The sequence below is a fragment of the Lethenteron reissneri genome, chromosome 21 (genome assembly GCF_015708825.2).
Source record: "Lethenteron reissneri isolate LAM-NWPU_2019-01 chromosome 21, ASM1570882v1, whole genome shotgun sequence".
Classification (NCBI taxonomy): Eukaryota; Metazoa; Chordata; class Hyperoartia; order Petromyzontiformes; family Petromyzontidae; genus Lethenteron; species Lethenteron reissneri.
Genome location: NC_083799.1, coordinates 11,991,147 through 12,011,611, shown reverse-complemented (window position 1 = coordinate 12,011,611; position 20,465 = coordinate 11,991,147). Strand labels below are relative to the sequence as shown.

The window sequence follows — 20,465 nt, the reverse complement described above, 5'->3', positions numbered from 1 at the left end:
GGTGGAGATGGGGGATGGAGGTGAGACACGGGATGGGGAGATAAAGGTGGAGATGGGGGATGGAGGTGGAGGTGAGACACGGGATGGGGAGATAAAGGTGGAGATGGGGGATGGAGGTGAGACACGGGATCGGGAGACAGAGGTGGAGATGGGGGGTGGAGGTGGAGGTGAGACACGGGATGGGGAGATAAAGGTGGAGATGGGGGATGGAGGTGGAGGTGAGACACGGGATGGGGAGACAGAGGTGGAGATGGGAGATGGAGGTGGAGGTGAGACACGGGATGGGGAGATAAAGGTGGAGATGGGGGGTGGAGGTGAGACACGGGATGGGGAGACAGAGGTGGAGATGGGGGATGGAGGTGGCGGTGAGACACGGGATGGGGAGATAAAGGTGGAGATGGGGGATGGAGGTGAGACACGGGATGGGGAGATAAAGGTGGAGATGGGGGATGGAGGTGGAGGTGAGACACGGGATGGGGAGACAGAGGTGGAGATGGGAGATGGAGGTGGAGGTGAGACACGGGATGGGGAGATAAAGGTGGAGATGGGGGATGGAGGTGGCGGTGAGACACGGGATGGGGAGATAAAGGTGGAGATGGGGGATGGAGGTGAGACACGGGATGGGGAGACAGAGGTGGAGATGGGGGGTGGAGGTGGAGGTGAGACACGGGATGGGGAGATAAAGGTGGAGATGGGAGATGGAGGTGAGACACGGGATGGGGAGATAAAGGTGGAGATGGGGGATGGAGGTGAGACACGGGATGGGGAGACAGAGGTGGAGATGGGGGATGGAGGTGGCGGTGAGACACGGGATGGGGAGATAAAGGTGGAGATGGGAGATGGAGGTGAGACACGGGATGGGGAGACAGAGGTGGAGATGGGGGGTGGAGGTGGAGGTGAGACACGGGATGGGGAGACAGAGGTGGAGATGGGGGATGGAGGTGGCGGTGAGACACGGGATGGGGAGACAGAGGTGGAGATGGGAGATGGAGGTGAGATACGGGATGGGGAGACAGAGGTGGAGATGGGAGATGGAGGTGAGACACGGGATGGGGAGACAGAGGTGGAGATGGGGGGTGGAGGTGGAGGTGAGACACGGGATGGGGAGACAGAGGTGGAGATGGGAGATGGAGGTGAGATACGGGATGGGGAGACAGAGGTGGAGATGGGGGGTGGAGGTGGAGGTGAGACACGGGATGGGGAGACAGAGGTAGATATGGGAGATGGAGGTGGAGGTGAGACACGGGATGGGGACGTCGAGGTGGAGATGACAGAGGGGGAGGTGTGAGTGATGAGGTGGGGATTTGAGTGATGACGAGGTAGGATTGGGGGTTTAGATGAGGATAGATGAGTTCAAGAACGGGAGTGGAGAGTGAGATGGGGGGTGAGGTAGGGAGTGTGCATGGGCATGAGGAAGAGGATGGATTTGAGGATGGCGATGAGAAATATGGAGAGATGGCATTTGGCGTGGAGCAAGACAGCAATAATGCTCACACGTGTGTGCACTGTATACGCATAAACATTGATACATGTGCAGTATAAATGTATGTTGAACTTCTATCGCACCGTACGTAGCCAACAGTGCTGATCAGAGGTGCGCATACGTGTACAGATAGACATACAGACACATGCATGGTCAAATCTTGACTTTAAGCTTTCATGACTGCAAGAGTTCATCTTCTTGGGTCTTTCGGTGAAGTCACGTAGATAGGTTCAAAGAAAATAACAAAAAAATACAAAAAAACTACGACGTTTCGATCGCACAGAGCTCTGATCAGCTTGTGCATTTGTGTCTCGACAGTCTGTATGTGTATACGCCGTATTTATTCGTTTAACAAGCATGCACATGTCACGTATATATACATGCACGAAAACATACATATGCACATCCACACGTACGTACCGTACACATTAAAACACACACACATCGCACATGCATACCTATTTACAAGGATGTATATCAATACAAAGATCCTCCGTATGGCGTTAACAGACTCTTGGGGCAAGTGCTGTTAGCGAGCAGCACCTATGAAGGCCTGCATGGCACACGAGGGGGTGGGTGACCAGCACCACGCCCGGCCGCCTTTGTCTCCCCAGAGGCGATGTTTACACACACCGCACCAGGTACTCATTTGAGGCTGAGTCGACCCAAGTATAGACGCACACATAGAAGACAATGACAAAGATCCCCCGTATAGCCTCAACAGACTGTTGGGGCAAGTGCCGTTAGCGAGCAGCACCTATGAAGGCCTGCATGGCACACGAGGGGGTGGGTGACCAGCACCACGCCCGGCCGTCTTTGTCTCCCGAGTGCTAATGTTTATAGGCCGCACCATTTGAGGCTGAGTCAACATAGTGGAGGCTCATGGCCCGGTTCAGAAAAACGGCACTGGTGTTCGACGTGAACGGGAGTCGAACTCGGGTGGCCGGGTTCGTAGCGCAGTCCGCTAACCAATGCGCCACCGCTCCCTACACACACACACATGACAATCGCTGTGCAGATTAAGCCTTACAGTCATTACATCAGTAGAGTAATAACTGTAGAGTGTTCAGGATCATTTATCATCACCATTAAGTACAAACAAACACTTAGATGAGAATGATAACTCTGTAATACAAATTATAACGATTACCACAGTAATTATATCAATAACAATTCAGGCATAACCCACTGCAAATACTAATAATACTGTACACCCCTCTGTCAATCCACTGCTGGATAGCACATCTGCCACACACACATCGTGCTGAGCTGGTCAGCGCTGGTTGGTGAAGGTGAGGAAGGATACGGGACACAGCCGGTTCAATTCCCAAATCTGCTTCGGATATAACTCGCCGCTGATGCTAACCGTGGCCGGCAATCAAACTCGGGTTAACAGGGCTCAGTGCGTAGTGGCCGCACAACCAGTGAACTACGACAAGGAGCTTGCGATGTATCCACTCATGTGAACATAAGAGTCGCATCCCACGGTTGTATGTATTTGTATGCATGCTAAACTTCTTTCGCACCGTACGTAGCCAACCGTGCTATTCGGGGCTGCGAGTATCTTCACGTAAAACTGCTCAACGAGTAACGCACCACAAGGGATGTGCGTTAGAGCGTGCTAAAATCGGGCATCGCCCGGGTAAAAAAAAATGTACAAAAAAAAATGTAAATATATTTTTTTTCGTTTTTAATTCATTGCGATCGCCGCTAACACGACGTAAGCACGTTCAACGCGCACGTCGACGACGCCGCACGGATCTCGCGATTCATCCGCGGTGCAGAGCGGTGGTCCCGGAGTCGCGCGTCCTGCACGTGACCACCACCTGGGCCACCTTTGCGGCGGCATCATCACCACGCGGCCCCTCCCGGTTTGTGCCTGAGGTCGCAACGCTCCGCTTTGGAATATGAAAATTATATATATATGTACTGGTCGACGTTTCGGGCAATATCCCCCCTTCATAGCACAACACAGGTTTATATTCCGACGCGTACGTGTGGCCTGATTGATTGTCTGAAACACGCATCATCCTGTCGCCTTCGTGTTGGTGGTGCAAGTGCTGCGAGCGAGCACCTATAGAGGTGGGTGAGCAGCAACCACGCCCGGCCGCCTTTGTCTCCCCAACGCTGATGCAGCACATGCACACACACGCTGTGCCAGCTTCAAGTTCGTTTCAGATGTGGCTCGCAAATGATGTTAGCCCTGGCCGGGAATCGAACTCGGGTTGGCGGGTTCATAGAGCAGCACTTCGCGAACCTCTCGTGCGTCGCCGCACCTCGCTTGTATAAAAGGGCCATCCATAAATGACGTCACGCGAAATTGGACGATTTTTGACCCCCCACCCCCCTCGTCACACGGCGTCACAAAAAGTCAGACCCCCCTCAAATATGACGTCACAAAGCTCTGCCCCCCCCCTAAAGTAAAAGATGCTTCAAATCGCTTTAAACTATTGTCATTGTAGTGCGTATTTAATGTGGCGCTGCACTCTGATGTTGTAGGAGAAAACATGTATTTAAAAGTTTATTTAATTAAGTAGAAAGTGTTGTTTCTAGATTTGAAGCTTTCGTGACTGCAAGGATTCATACTCTTACGTTTTTTTTCCGGTAAAGTCATGTAGGTAAAAAAATAATAAATAAAATAATAATAAATGAAAATAAATCAATTAAATCACGACGTTTCGGAGGCAACACAACTGTTATTTTGCTGTGCCTTTTTTACACCTGATGAAGGAAGCTTGCGTTGCCTCCGAAACGTCGTGATTTAATTGATTTATTTTCATTTATGATCATTTTATTTTTATTAGAGTAATAACGTGTTGTTTATATTTATTTAAAGTTGCGCATTTTTATATTACGTCACATTTCTCAACCCCCCCCCCCTCGTCACATCGTCACAAATGTCTGACCCCCCCCCCCCCTAGGTACATGACGTCATGTATGGACGGCCCCAAAGGTCCCCATCTAGCAAACATAGACAGTTGGGGCAAGTGCTGTTTGCGAGCACATCTAAGATGTACAACATACACACAAAGCAAAAGACCTTTAGCGCTCGAAACAGATCTGTTCGGACAAGTTGCAATGAGCGAGCGCCTATTAACGCCCCACCTCCGTTCAGCACGGTTGGCTACGTACGGTGCGAAAGAAGTTCAACGTACATACATACATAGATACATAGATACGAAGGAGGTGGTGTGGCCAGAACCACGCTCGGCGGCTTTTGTCTCCCCAGCGCTGACTCATTTACACAAAAGATCCCCCGTGTAGCCTTAACAGACTGTAGGGGCAAGTGCTGTTAGCGAGCACCTATGAGGGCCGCAACGGTACACGATGAGGTGGGTGTGGCCAGCACCACACCCGACCGCCTTTGTCTCCCTAGTGGCAATGTTTACACACCGCACCAGGTACTCATTTTGAGGCTGAGTCGACCTAGGGGAGGCCCAGGACCAGCTCAGATAATCGTCACTGGTGTTGGCCGTGAGCGGGAATCGAACTCGGGTCGCCGGGTTCATAGCGCAGCGCGCTAACCGCTACACTATCGCTCCCCATCATTTACACACACACACACACATATATACACACACACAACACAGACATAACACAAACACACGCACGCTGACAGGGACGCCAATGTCTTCCCAGTCACCTCCGGCTCTGACAGATGCCCGTGGGTTTCTCTGCAATGCGCGGCTGATCGGCTCATCGTTGTACCTCTCGCTATCACGCAAACAGCCCGCTTGTATATTTTCCCAGCGAGGCAGAGGGACGCACGCACACGCATGTGAGCACACGGGTGCAGGGTCGGGGTTCTGGAGATGCACGCACACGAACGATTAAGAGCTCTCGGTCTTGTTGCCGAAAGCAAGCGTGACCTTTGCTGATGAGACGTTAAATATCGAAACCGGTCCAGAGTTTGGTCGAGTTGAACCGGCGTTGCTGAAATGATGGGATGTGTAAAAACACAGGAGGCGAATTGCCTGCGTATTGATTTTGTTTCAGTAATCGATCCGTTTCCCCCAAAAGATCCTGAAATGCACATCTCATTCTCTGTGCACGCACGCTCTTTACTCCCCACAGGGAGATGCTGTTACCCTCCACAGGTACAGAGATAACTCACCTCCACTCCTCTGGCAATCCACTCCTAGATTCATTGCCACGTGTAATCTCTCAGTGCGTCCATCACTCTGTGTAACATGTCCATGAAGGTGGCACGCCATTCGTCTACATCCATATGTCAATCTTCCTCGCACCTCCGATTAGCGCTGTTGGCTACGTACGATGCGAAAGAAGTTCAACATTAATAAATTGTTTGTTTTTATTAAATCACAGTTACCGAGCAAACCAACCCAAAGTCTCCCTACTGAACTTCTGTGACAAAGAGCTTCATAGCTCTTCGGATTCCTTCATTATAAATACATATTCTGATTCTCTGATTGTATCTATTTAGGGTAACAATAGACAATAAGAATAAAATAGATAAGAGTTTGGCATGTGGTTGAAATGTTACCAACATATTCGTTTATATATAAATAAGTGAGTTTTTTTTTTTGCTCGACCGGAACGCTTGAGCGATCTGAAACAGCAGACGACAAAATAATTCGTCTCAAACACACGTGGCATGTCGGCGAAACCCTGTGTCCATCTCTCTCTCTCTCTGTCTCTGCGATCTCGATGCGATGTGCGACATAAAAGTCCTGTATATATGTGTGTGTACTTTATATATAAATCCACGTCGGCTATTTCGTAAAATCTCTACACGAACGAATATTCAAATACGCCGATTTATCTGCACTCTAAAAGGTAAAATCTGTCAAGCGTATCGTTCATGAAGTTAAATCAACATGTAGACTGCATGACAGCCTATACTACATACTGTAGATGCGAGCTCTGTGTGCGTGTAATACACATACATAGATACAATCGTGAGCTAATAATTTTCATTATTTTAATTGTGACGATGTCCTACAGAATGGTTGGAAAGCTGAGAATTGGAACAATTATCCAGTTGAGTCTATAGCCTATCACGAGAAATCAACATTTTTTTGATTTACAGCTCCCCCACCCCCTCTCCTCCTCCCATCCCCCCCAAAAAAAATCTAAGACAAAGAATCATCCTCGAGGTCTACACTCATTAAAGTCTCGGGTCAAACACTTACACGACAATTGTTTAATGAGTGAGACAAAGTCATTTGCCCACCGTTTGAGTGTGACGCTAAAGCTGACGGAAAGCGTCGCTGTCGATCAGGAAGGAACGCAACAAAAACCACGGCTCACGACGACGAACATCGGACACGGCGCTTGCACACAGAGGGCACGTGTCAGGAGGAGGAGTAGGCCAATGTCTTTCCTCTGCACGATGAAGAGGTGTCGTGTGTGCCACTCGCTAAGAGGACTTGGCTCCTCGAACAGTTTGTTCAAAGCGAAACGGGGGGATCTTTGTCGTTGTCGTTGTTGTGTTTGGCGTGTGTTGCGATCGAAACGTCGTAGTTTTTTGTTTGTTATTTTTCTTTCAACCTATATATGTGACTTTATTTCTATTATTATTTCTATTATTTTTTATCTACGTGACTTTACCGAAAAAACCTAAGAGTTTTTTTACCGAAAGACCCAACGAATATGAATTCCTGCAGTCACGAAAGCTTTGAGTCAAGATTTATCGAGCGTCTGTATCTTAGCGCGCTGCGCTACCAACCCCGCCCCCCGCAGCCCGAGTTCGAATCCTGTTCAAAGCCGACACCAGTGACGATTATTGGAACCGGTCCTGGGCCTCCCCTAGGTCCGCTCAGCCTCAAATGATCAACCTGGCACACTCTATAAATATCGCTACCCCACCTCCTCGTGTGCCGTGCCGGCCGTTATGGGTGCCCCCCGTCGCTAACAGCACTTGCCCCTACAGTCTGCCACGGCCAATAACAGTGGCGAGAATTTGAACTCGTACTGGGCCTCCCCTAGGTAGACTCAGCCTCAAGCAACTACTTCGCGCGGTGTGTAAACATCAGCATTGGGAAGACAAAGGCGTCTGGGCGTGGTGCTTGCCCCCCCCCCCTTGCCCAGGCAAAGACAAAGATCCCCCTCCCCGCGTAGCCTCAAACGTACTTTTAATGAGGGTCAAGTGCTGTTAGCGAGCACGCACCACACACAGCAACACAACAACATCGTGACGTCACCCGAGCACGGAATATTTTGGAAAAAACGCATTAAGGCGCGGCCCTTTTGTTTGGTTTCGGCCTCGTCGTGCTGAGGGGGGAGGGGGGCATCAAAGCCGGCAGCCAACGCCGCCCGCGGATGCGCCAAAACGCAGCAGCGCACAGGACGTGAACCGCACACACACACACATCATACCACGCACACACACACATCATACCACACACACACACACCATACCACACATACACATACATACACATCATATCACACACACACCACACACACATAATACCACACACACAGATACATCATACCACACACACACTACACACACATCATACCACACACACACCACACACACATCATACCACACATACACATACACACACATCATACCACACACACACCACACACACATCATACCACACACACACCACACACACACATCATACCACACATACATGCACATCATACCACACACACACCACACACACATCATACCACACACACATCATACCACACACACACCACACACACATCATACCATACATACACACACATCATACCACACACACACATAATACCACACACACACATCATACCACACATACACATACACACACATCATACCACACACACACATCATACCACACACACACCACACACACACACATCATACCACACATACACACACATCATACCACACACACATTATACCACACACACACACCACACACATCATACCACACACACACACACCACACACACCACAAACACACACATCATACCACACACACACATCATACCAGACGCACACATCATACCACACACACACATAAAACACGCACATCATACCACACACACCACACACACACGCACATCATACCACACACACATCATACCACACACCACACACACCACACACATAATACCACACACACACAAATCACACACACACATCATACCACACACACCCCACACACACACACACATCATCATACCACACACACGACACACACACCACACACACACACATCATACCACACACACACCACACACACATCATACCACACACACACACCATACACACACATCATACCACACAAACCACACACACACATCATACCACACACACACCACACACACACATCATACCACACACGCACATCGTGCCACACACATCACACACGCACATCATACCACACGTCATACCACACACACACACACATCATACCACACACACACACATCATACCACACAAACACACATCATACCACACACACACATCATACCACACACACATCATACCACACATACACCACGCACACACATAATACCACACACACGCATACATCATACCACACACACACATCATACCACACACATACCACACACACACACACACCACACACACACACATAATACCACCCACACATCATACCACACACATCATACCACACACACACATCATACTACACACACACACTCACACACCACACTCACACACCACACCAGACTCACACACCACACACACACCACACTCACTCACACACCACACTCACACCTCACACACGCTCACACTCACACGCCGCACACACCACACTCACACCATACTCACACACCACACACACACAACACTTCACACACCACACACACACAACACTCACACACTACACACACACCACACTCACACACCACACACACACTCACACCACACACTCACACACACACACCACACACACCACACTCACACACCACACTCACACCACACTCACACACCACACTCACACACTACACTTACACACTCACTCACTCACACACCACACTCACACACCACACACTCACACACCACACACTCACACACCACACTCACATCCCACACTCACACACACCACACTCACACACCACACACTCACACCACACTCACACCGCACGGTGCCGCCAGGACTACGGGCAAACCGGTGCCGGGCGCCGTGCCCCTTCCTGAGCCATTTCCCCCGCTCTGCCTTCAGCTTCCAAAAATACCCTCCTCGCAACAAGCAGCAGCGGGGCATAGCACGCACTTTAAAGTCTCCTTCAAGTAATCAAAATAATAACAACGGCGAGCACGATCAAGCCGGCCGCATCACCAGCGTTCTGCCGGGCAGTCTTCGGCTGCTCTGCTGCTGCTGCTTCTCCACGTGGCTGACTGCCTGTGGACCCAGCGCTGTGTGAGGGCAAGCAGCGAGGGATGGTGGATCACCGCAGCGATGGTGTGGAACTCCCTTGACGTGGGAGTGGAGGAGGAGGAGGAGGAGCCGTGCAACAACCCCTCCTGGCTCGCCAGGAGAAGGCGGTGCGGGAAGAGGACTAATCGCTATCTGATTCTATCTGTACGGGGATGACGGTGTTACCGTCGAGCGAGTGCCGGTTTTCTCCGGGTGCTTCGGTTTTCTCCCACACTTGGGGGCGCCACGGATGCTAGGAGATGTTAACTACCTCGCCTGGTATACAGAAGGGACGTGGGTTCGATCCCGGCCCTGACGTCTGTTGTATATTTGGAGTTTGCGTGTTCGCCCTGTGGTCGCGTGGATTTTTCTCCAGGGTTTCCCTCCACATGTATAAACAACGTGCGTTTCGAGTATTTGGCTGCTATAATATTCCACACGATGACAAGCCACTTCGTTGAGCTATCATCTGTGGCCAGGTCGCTTCTGAAAAAGAGCTGTGTAGCTCAGTGGCCCTTTATTGGTAAGACAACACATTGTTTTGTTTAAATCGTATTATTCATAACAATGGCTTTTTGGGTAAGATCGCGCAAATGTTAAAATCGGAAGCAGGAAGACGTCTTCAGAATTCTGGCAAAATCGCTCGATGAGGCTGGGTGTAATTACGAGCGAAACTTCGTTTTAAAATTGTAAATGTATTGGGTTTACTCTCCAACACATCGGTGTGCTGAAGTAGTAACTAATCGGTACAATCTTGATTTGAAGCTTTCGTGACTGCAGGAATCTATACTGTTTGGTTCTTTCGGTAAAGTCACGTAGGTAAAAAAAAAATGTATTCCATTAAATTAGTTGGTAAAAAAAAACGTAAAAAAATAAAGTGATGCGGTAGGAGCCTCCTGAAAAAGAGTCTTACGACTCAGCGTAGCTCTTCCGCATAAGTACGTTTTAAACAAATACAAAAGCAACAAGGTAAGAAATAAGTGTTTCAATGCCTGTTGGAGCGACACGGTCACGATTTGGTCACCGTCCTCACAGCCACGCGGCGTCGCCTCTCAGTGGGTTTGGATGGGAACTGCCATTGGCTTAAAGTGCACGAGGTAGCATGCATTCGTTGTATACTTGTGTGTATATATATCTACATGAAAAACGGCCCGCATTCATTTAACGCACCCACGTGCTCTGCGACTCTAATTAAGGGACGCGGCTCGCCAAACCACACTGTTTGTTTCGAGAAACGCGTCTGCTCCCTTTAGCCGTGTCGATGACGCTATTAATGACTCTGGCAACTAATTATCGTCACTATTAGATGGTTGCGGTTTTGATGAGGACGTTTTGGATATCACCCGACACTGACGTCAGCCGTGGCCTTGAATAGAAGGGAGCAGGTCACGTGCGCCCATCACTGTGCCACGCCGCCCCTCGGTTTCAGCGAAATTACAAAATATTCCAAAAATACGTACACATTCTAAACATTGAAAGTAAATGTCACTTAGAGAAATAAAAAGATTCCGACGTTTCGAGGGGGGGGGGAGAGCTTACAGTTGCTTATCATAATTTCAATGGTACGGCAGTCGTGGGTAATTCAGACACGAGAAAGTGACGCGCTTAGTGATGGACTAAATGGTTTGTGTGTACACACGGGGTATTAGATGAGATCACAACTCTCCACGCCCGTCACTACCAATCCCTTAAAACAGAAAAGATACAGCCAATCCATATAATAGGCAGACGTTTCCGGCAATCAGCCGTATTCAGAACCATCGGACAACTAAATTGCACGGCATAATGTACACTCAAATCGCATGCACCATACTAGCACTGTGTGAAGCTCATGGGTGCCAAGGTGAGATACTTCAAGGGGTCTGTCCGTGGGCAGCTACATGCCGCAGTTAATTAGTCACGTCAGACGCACCGATAGATGGATGAATGAGGAGCGCATCGAGGGCATACACAGGTTGGAGGCATCGTGTGAAGGGGGCCTTGGACTGGTTCAGATATAAGCCACCGATGGTAGCAGCCGTCACAGGGAATTGAACTCGAGTTTCCCGTGTGACAACCATCACGCCACCGCTCCCCCACCCAGACCACGTACGAGACAAAGACAAGATCCCCCGTATAGCCTCAACATATTGTCGGGGCAATTTCCGTCAGTGAGCATCTATGACGGCGAACGAGGCACACGAGGGGGTGGGGTGGCACTTACCACGCCCGGTCGCCTTTGTGGCATTGTTTTACTCACCGCACCAGGCATTGCTTTGAGGCTGAGTCGACCTAGGGAAGGTCCAGGACCGGTGCAGATAATCGTCACGGGCGTTGACCGTGAGCGGCAATCGAACTCGGTTCGCTGGGTTGCCAGCGCAGCGCGTTAAACCGCTACGCTACCGCTCCCCATGCGTTACAAAAGACAAAGATCCCCCCATGTAGCCTTAGCAGACTGTAGGGGCAAGTGCTGTTAAGCGAGCACCTATAAAGGCCGGCACGGCACACGAGCGGGTGGGTGGCCAGCACCACGCCCGGCCGCCTTTGTCTCCCTAGTGGTGATGTTTACACACCGCACCAGCTACTCATTTGAGACTGAGTCGACCGAGGGGAGGCCCAGGACCGGTTCAGATAATCGTCACTGATTTTGGCCGTAAGCGGGAATCGAACTCGGGTCGCCGGGTTCGTAGCGCAGCGCGCTAACCGCTACACTACCGCTCCCCACAGACACTCACACACACAGACACACACACACACACACAGACACACACAGACACACACAGACAGACACACAGACATACACACACACAGACACACAGACACTCACACACTCACACAGACACACACACACACACACAGACACACAGACACTCACACAGACACACACACAGACACACACACAGACACACACACAGAGACACACAGACACACACACACAGACACTCACACAGACACTCACACAGACACTCACACAGACACACATACACTCACACACACACACAGACACACACACAGACACACAGACACTCACACAGACACTCACACAGACACACACAGACACACACACACAGACACACACACAGACACTCACACAGACACTCACACAGACACACATACACTCACACAGACACACAAACAGACACACAGACACTCACACACACAGACACACACAGAGACACACAGACACTCACACAGACACACACACACACACCCACGGGGCAGTACGCTCCAAAGAATCCAGAATGAAGTTCCCACCACTCCTACTTTATACTTCTGCACCTCCCCAGTGGCATTATCAGACATCCCCTCTCTCATCCTTCCTCCCCGCAGTCTCGGTGTACCCGTTGTTGATGTTGTTGTTGTTATTATTGACGTGGGTAAACACACGCGCATACCACGCGTGCCCGCGTAATTGCGTGCACTACCACTGCACGTCACGCACCTATGCAATGAATGAAGTTATATCTTCTTGGTTCTTTCGGTAAAGTCACGTAGAATTGAAATAATAAAATAATCAAAATAAAACATAATAAAATAATTCTCACGACTATGGGAACCTCATTTGCCAGCAAAAATATGATAATTGGTTCTTCTATCTGTCAGTTTTGTTGCCAGATAGAAGGGTAAAGAACCAATTATCACAATTCTCACGACGTTTCGGCCACAACGCAAGTAGCCGTCCTCAGGTGGAGAACAGGTCTGTCGAGGAGACAGCGTCATTCATTGTATTATTTCAATTCTACGTGACTTTACCGAAAGAACCAAGAAGATGAATCCCTGCAGTCACGAAAGCTTTAAATCGAAAAATGAAGTTGTAGTTCGTGTATCACACAACAACACACACTAGTGTTCATTGTGCATCAATCTATTATGTAGGTCCGGCTTTTTTATATTTTTATATTTTTTGTTCTTCACACATTCGATATTGGCCTGGCCTTGGGCACAGGGCTCTTGTGAAGGAGGAATCATGGACCATGGACAATTGTAGTAATAATAACAACAACGGAGAGGCAGCCAAGGTTCGGGAATGCCTCCCAGAGGACATCTACGGGGGAGACGGAGCGAATAAATTAGTTCCCGTGCTGATAATAATAATTACATTTCGATTTAAAGCTTTCGTGACTGCAGGGATTCATCTTCTTGGTTCTTTCGGTAAAGTCACGTAGAATAAAATAATAAAGTAAAATAAATAAAAAAAAAATAAAGATAATAAAATAATTCTCACGATGTTTCGGCCACAACGCAAGCAGCCGACAGACTTGTTCTTCACCTGAGGACGGCTGCTTGCGTTGTGGCCGAAACGTCGTGAGAATGATTTTATTATGTTTTATTTTTATTATTTTATTATTTCCATTCTACGTGACTTTACCGAAAGAACCAAGAAGAAGAATAATTACATTTATATAGTAGTGCTTTTCATCAAGGATCGCAAAGCGCTGTGCAGGACGCAGCAGCAGACGCTCAGCATAAACAAAATATTATAAATATATTAAAAAAATCATTTACTAAAATAATAAGCGGAAGCATATTAATGGTTATATGATGCGAGATAGATCACTGCGTTGCTTCGCCAAAAGTGCTAACCTGCGATGAGCACGGTTGGTCACGCTCGGCGCGAAAGAAGTTCATTCAACACGTACATGCTGCACATATAACATCGCTGCGATCGTGAGAGCTGGCGGCGTTTCCAGGGAGGCAGTAGATTTGACCGTGGCTGATCGCGATCACACGCATCGCGTAGCGTACACGAAATCTTAGAGCGCACACACGGCTCATGACGCGCGGACATCATAGCCGACCCCGCTGACAGAGCATGACCGGTTATGATGAATTAATTAACGCACGCACAACTACGCACAGATAACGATACAATACGAATGAGCGACCACCTCTGTTAACTCGCTGCTGGCTGAAAGCTTGCCCATGGATGAGTTGTTTGACCACACTTAGGTACCGGTTAGGAAAGTGGCCGGAATTCCTCGGATCAGTTTTGACATGAAGAGCCACTGGTGTAAGGACGGGTGCCGTACATTGACCCCGGCTTCTGCTAACCACGGCGCCACCGCTTCCTAGAGTAGCAGATATGCAACGTTTACCGTCGTAGTTGTTTATTATTCGTTAGCAAGTGGGCTGCTTGCTATGTACGGGTGCGCACAGTTTGTGCTGGAACTCATCCTGATCACCGCAGACACCACGCAGACGCGAGGGTCCACCATCGCTCTTGGCTCAATAAAAAAACTATTGCCGTTTTATAGGGAAGTGGTTGGTATGGATGGACTGGCCCCCATCGTGGGAACGTGGCATTTCCGCCATGGGTGTAAAGCCACCGGTAAAGCGATAACACGAGCGGCGGCGCACGTTCGTGAGACAGGAGACACTGAAATATTAGTTTGGATTTTATTTTGGTCGAAACACATTTGCGCTCCTTCCGTCAGTGCTGTTAGCGAGCACCTATTAAGGGCTGGCTCAACACAGGATGAGGAAGTGTAGTCATAACCACACCCGGTCGCCTTTGTGTCATTAGTGCTGATAATGATAACACACACGCAGCAGACACTGTACAGTAATTATTTTAGGCTGAGTTGACCCAGATGAGGCCTAAAACTGGTACAAATTAAGACGTGCCACTGATGTTGGGTAGCTATATTTGGGCCTGGGATTGAACTCAGGTCGTCGGGATGACTGTACAGTGCAGTGAGCAAACTAAGGAGCAGCTGCTTACTCCGTAGCCCACGCACCCCCACAAAGACAAAGACCCCCCGTATAGCCTCCACAGACTGTTGGGGCAAGTGCTGTTAGCAGGCACGTATGAAGGGTGGCACGGCGCACGATGGGATGTGTGGCGATATTGATGCACCGCACCAGGTACTCATTTGAGGCTGAGTCGACCATGGGGAAGCCCAGAACCGGTTCAGATAATCGTGAGCGGGAATCGAACTCTGGTCGCCGGGGTTCGTAGCGTAGTTGCGCTAACCCCCGCGCCACCGCTACCCACCCCGACTCACGCGCACGCACGCGCACGCAGGCACACGCAGGCACACGCAGGCACCCTCCACGTACGCACATCTGATGGTGGCCGTGGCCAGGGCTCGAACTGGTTCACCGGATCGATGCCAACTCGCAGCAGGGGACGGGCGCTCTCACCGGATCAGTAGGCGTGTGGTGCCACAGCGACGGGGCCGCTCTGCCGAGCCAGGGAGCCGCCCGGCTTCCCCCACCGCACTGCCCCCAATCACCCGCCCCACATAAGCACACACCCGCACGCATCCCCCCCCCCCCCCCCCCCCCCCATAGAGCTGGAAGGGAAGGTTACCTGATCGACCGGTTTTTATCCGAGAGACCCTTATCGGGATTAATTCTCACGGTTTCCGGCGATCAGGGAATTGGATGACCTCCCCCGTGCTACGTGGTACCGCGGCGCTGCTGCCGGCCTTAATATGGTGTGGTCGCGGCGTGGGGCATTCGGCCACCGCGGTTGAGGCGCATTTCCCCCCACACACACCCCCACGAGTCGACGGGGCAAGCAGGGGAGGCACGGGACAGCATGAATAGCGGGGTCACAGGGGCTGTTGCGCATAGTCATGGAGGGTTGGGATAATTGCGCTTGAGCGCGCAAGCCCCATTGGTAGGAAGGGTAAGGGAGTAATTAGGATTTACGCCTTGCACGCAGCACACTGATTAGCATATCAACAGCGCCTGGGGACTGCCGTGCGCGGGCTTGGGGTGCACGAGCCCATTGTTCAGCGCAGCATCCCCTTTGGGAGGTAGGGAGGATAAATAGAGGAGCGCAGAGGGGAAATCGCTCTCTTACTCCAGCGCCAGGCGACCAGACGCAGCTCGGGCCACCGACCCGGACGTCCGTGCGACGCACCGAGGCACGCGGTTAACACAAGGATCAGCGGACCGCCGTGGACACTTAACAGTGAGTAAGAAGGGGAATTAGAATCATAGCCGATAAATAGGGAATAGGTACAGGTTTAGTGGAATAGGCCAGCCTCGTCGACTCACTGATTCAACATCAATTCGCAGGTGGCATATAATAAATCATTAATAGCGAAGCGTGGTCTCGCGTGATCTTGTCGTGCAGTGTGAGCGTGTGGGTGCGCTGTGTGCACAGTGGTTCGCCACGTGAGTGAGCGCTGCGCGGAGCTGAGCGCGCGGGTTGCGTGTGGGAACGCGTGTGGTACTGTGTGTGCGTAAGCTCGCGGCGTGCGTAATAGGCGTACCCCAGGTGCGCGATCATAACGCAAGCGGCCAGCAGACGGCGAGCGCTGCGCAGAGCGGCGCAAGAGTGGGTGTCGCGTGTGTTCACTCCGTGTGTGATACAGGTGCGCGATCATAACTTGCGTAGTTGGTGTGGAGTTGGAGTGCACGGAGCGGCGTGTGTGTGTGTGCATACGTTCGTTACATGTCGGACACGGATGCGCATTGGTAACGTGCCGCACAGGGCTATACTGCGAGCACGGCGTTTGATTGACGATGATGTGCGCACGTATGCTCGCAGCGTGGGAGCGCGGCGCGAGGCTGTAACCGTAGTGGCGTCGCATTCGAATGCCGGCAAAACCGTAGCGAGTAATAGGGAGGTGGGGTAACTTAAACGGAATAGGGGATGCTGGCGGGAGGGACCCCGGGGGCCAACGGCCCCCACAAATTGGTGTCGGAAGCGGTACGGACCCCCGCGTTACCTCACGCTAAAATAAGACTAATATTTACCGGCCGGGGGGCCCCTTCGTGGAAGGCATTCGCCCGCAATCTCTTAGGGGCCAAGGAAATTAATGGATGGACGGACGCGCAGGCAGTACGTCAACTTAATATGAATCTTGATGGGCGGGCAGCCGATTTTGTAGAAGCGTTACCCGCGAGCGCACAGACACAGCTAGAGGAGCTGATGCGCCGACTCGATCAGCGGTTTGGCACGCGTGACGAGGAGGAAGCAAAATCGGCCTTAGAGGCGCGCCGGCGCCAACCTGGCGAAGATCTACGTGATTACGCCGAGGATGTGCGCGAGTTAACAAAGATCGCACGCCCGGGGTACGCAACTGATGTTATTGAGGAACTGGCCGCCGAGAAAATCCAGCGGTACCTGTCTCGCACGGCGTGGTGGCAGCCAGACATGAGCTGCCCACGTCTTCCCTTTAACGCCCTTGTCGAGCGCGCACGTAAGTGTGAAAGAATTCACAGCGAACGCGCGCAGCTCCGGGGGCTGGGACGAGAGCGCGCCATTGCGAGCCTGCTCTCGGAAGACGAGGAGGAGGAACAGGAGCTCGCGAGGACGGTAAGGGGCCGGGAAAGAGAGCATCCAGTGTCCCGCGAGACAACCCCGGGATGGGTTGCCGGTATACAAACGGGTATAAAGGATGTCTCCGGCCAGGTAACCCAGATAGACAACAAGGTAACTCACGTAGGTGAGAGGGTAACCCAGGTACGCGAGGAAACGAATAAAAATATGACCCAACTGCAATCCTCCGTTGAGACCATCCGATCCGAGATGGGGGAACTAGACTCCACGGTAGGAGGGCTAACTGGAAGGATAGCGCGACTAGAAGCAGAGTATGAGCAGCAGCGCACTGGGGGAGGAGGGAGTGGGCAGAGAGCCCACTACGGAGCCGCCACCCCTCCCCGGGCATGTTACATGTGCGATCGCCGAGGGCATCTAGTGAGGGACTGTCCTCAGGTCGCCCGAGCTAGACAAGAGCTAAGGTCAAACACTAAGGCCCCCCTAGAGAGGGGACCACCGGGGGGTGAAATCGACGTAGCCCCGACACAAACAAGCTGTGAGAATAATGGCGAGCGAGTGATCTCCACACAGGTTCCAGCAACAACGCCCCCGGAAACGGTGACTCCCGGCGACTGGCTACGGGAGCTGGTGGCGGGGATCACGGGGGCCACGTCGCTGGTGGAAGGGGAGGTTAACGGAGTGCGTACCCGCATCCTACTGGACACGGGGGCGGTGGCCTCACTCGTGAGCGCAGCGCACTGCAACGCGATCGGGGTCGACGTGCGTCACCTGCAGGCCCCGGACCGCGCGCTGCACACGGCGAGCGGAGCCGGAATGGGGCTGCTGGGGAAAGCCACCCTAGAGGTCCGCATAGGCAGCCAGGTATGCACGCAGGAGTTCTACGTGTCGAGTGCGTTGTGTCACGAGTGTATCGCAGGCACCGACCTCCTAGAACGGTTGGGACTCAACGTGCAACCCCGCCAGCGATGCGCCACCATGGAGAGCAACGGCGAGCGGATACCGTTCCTGGGACGAGAACCAACGCGCCGCCGCTTTGCACCTGTGGCCGCTATCCTGGCGACGGCAGTCACCATCGGCCCGCTCACCGAGATGCTGGTGCCGGTGGCAACATCCCCCACCGACCCCGCGCTCCGACCATCAGGGGAGGTAATGCTAACTCCTCACCCGGAGTTGGCAAAACGGTATGGGGTTGTGGGATCCGCCACGTTGGTAAACGCAGATGGGGGCCGATTGTTTATGCAGATGTTTAACCCCCACAATACCCCCGCGATACTGCGACGGCGCACCCCGATAGCCACAGTACACCCCCTGCACGCACGCCACTCTAACGACTCGGTGTTCGCACTCTGGGCTGAGGACCCCGGTCGTCCTGAGGGTGAGCAGGACCTGGCCTGGCGAGTCGGCCCGACTCCCCGAGCCGAGGTCGTTCCCCTGCTCGACGCGTTACATGTACCATGGGCGGACTTACCTAAGGGAGAGGCCGATCGGCTGCGCGAGTTACTGCGGGAGTATGCCGACGTGTTCAGCGAACACGACTCGGACGTGGGTCGGACCGACCTTGTTAAGCATCAAATTGACACTGGTGCAGCCCGACCCATCAAACTCCCTGCGTACCGAGTGGGCGCACCCGAACGCGCCCAAATCAAAGAGGCAGTTGGGGACATGCTTCGCGATAACATAATTCAGCCCTCGGCGAGCCCCTGGTCAGCCCCGGTGGTACTAGTAACGAAAAAGGATGGGTCAACCCGGTTCTGCGTCGATTACCGTAAACTAAACGCAGTCACGCTCGGCGATGCCTTCCCCATACCTCGCATCGACGACACCTTCGACAGTCTCGCAGGAGCGCGGTATTTTTCCACCCTCGATCTGGCATCCGGTTACTGGCAGGTGGAGATGACGGAGGAGGATCGGCCAAAAACAGCATTCACCACCCCGATGGGCCTGTTTGAGTTTCGAGTGTTGCCGTTCGGACTCACCAATGCGCCCGCGACGTTCCAGCGGCTGATGGAGTTGGTGATGCGGGGCTTGCAATGGGAACAGTGCCTGATTTACTTGGACGATGTGATAGTGTTCAGTAGATCTTTGTCTGAGCATTGGTCCAGGCTTCGAGAGGTGTTCCAGCGACTGCGAGCGGCTCATCTCAAGCTCAAGCCACGTAAGTGTTACATCGCACAACGCGAGGTGGGGTACCTCGGGCATCGCGTCAGCGAGGCAGGCGTGCACACCGATCCGGAGAAGGTGCGCGCCGTAGTGGAGTGGCCACGGCCAAGGAATCTGACGGAGATCAGATCATTTTTGGGGCTTGCCACCTATTATCGTCGATTTGTAAAGGGATTCAGCGAGATTGCACGCCCCCTCACCCAACTCACTTCCCCTAAGCACCCCTATCAGTGGACGGGGGCCTGCCAGACGG

General features: G+C 51.9%; 1 protein-coding gene across 1 annotated transcript in view; it reads right to left on the bottom strand.

The window, feature by feature from the left end:
* The window catches only part of LOC133345244 (protein Wnt-9a-like), a 48,710-nt gene that overhangs the window by 19,610 nt on the left and 8,635 nt on the right, over nucleotides 1-20,465 (bottom strand). The window lies entirely within an intron of this gene.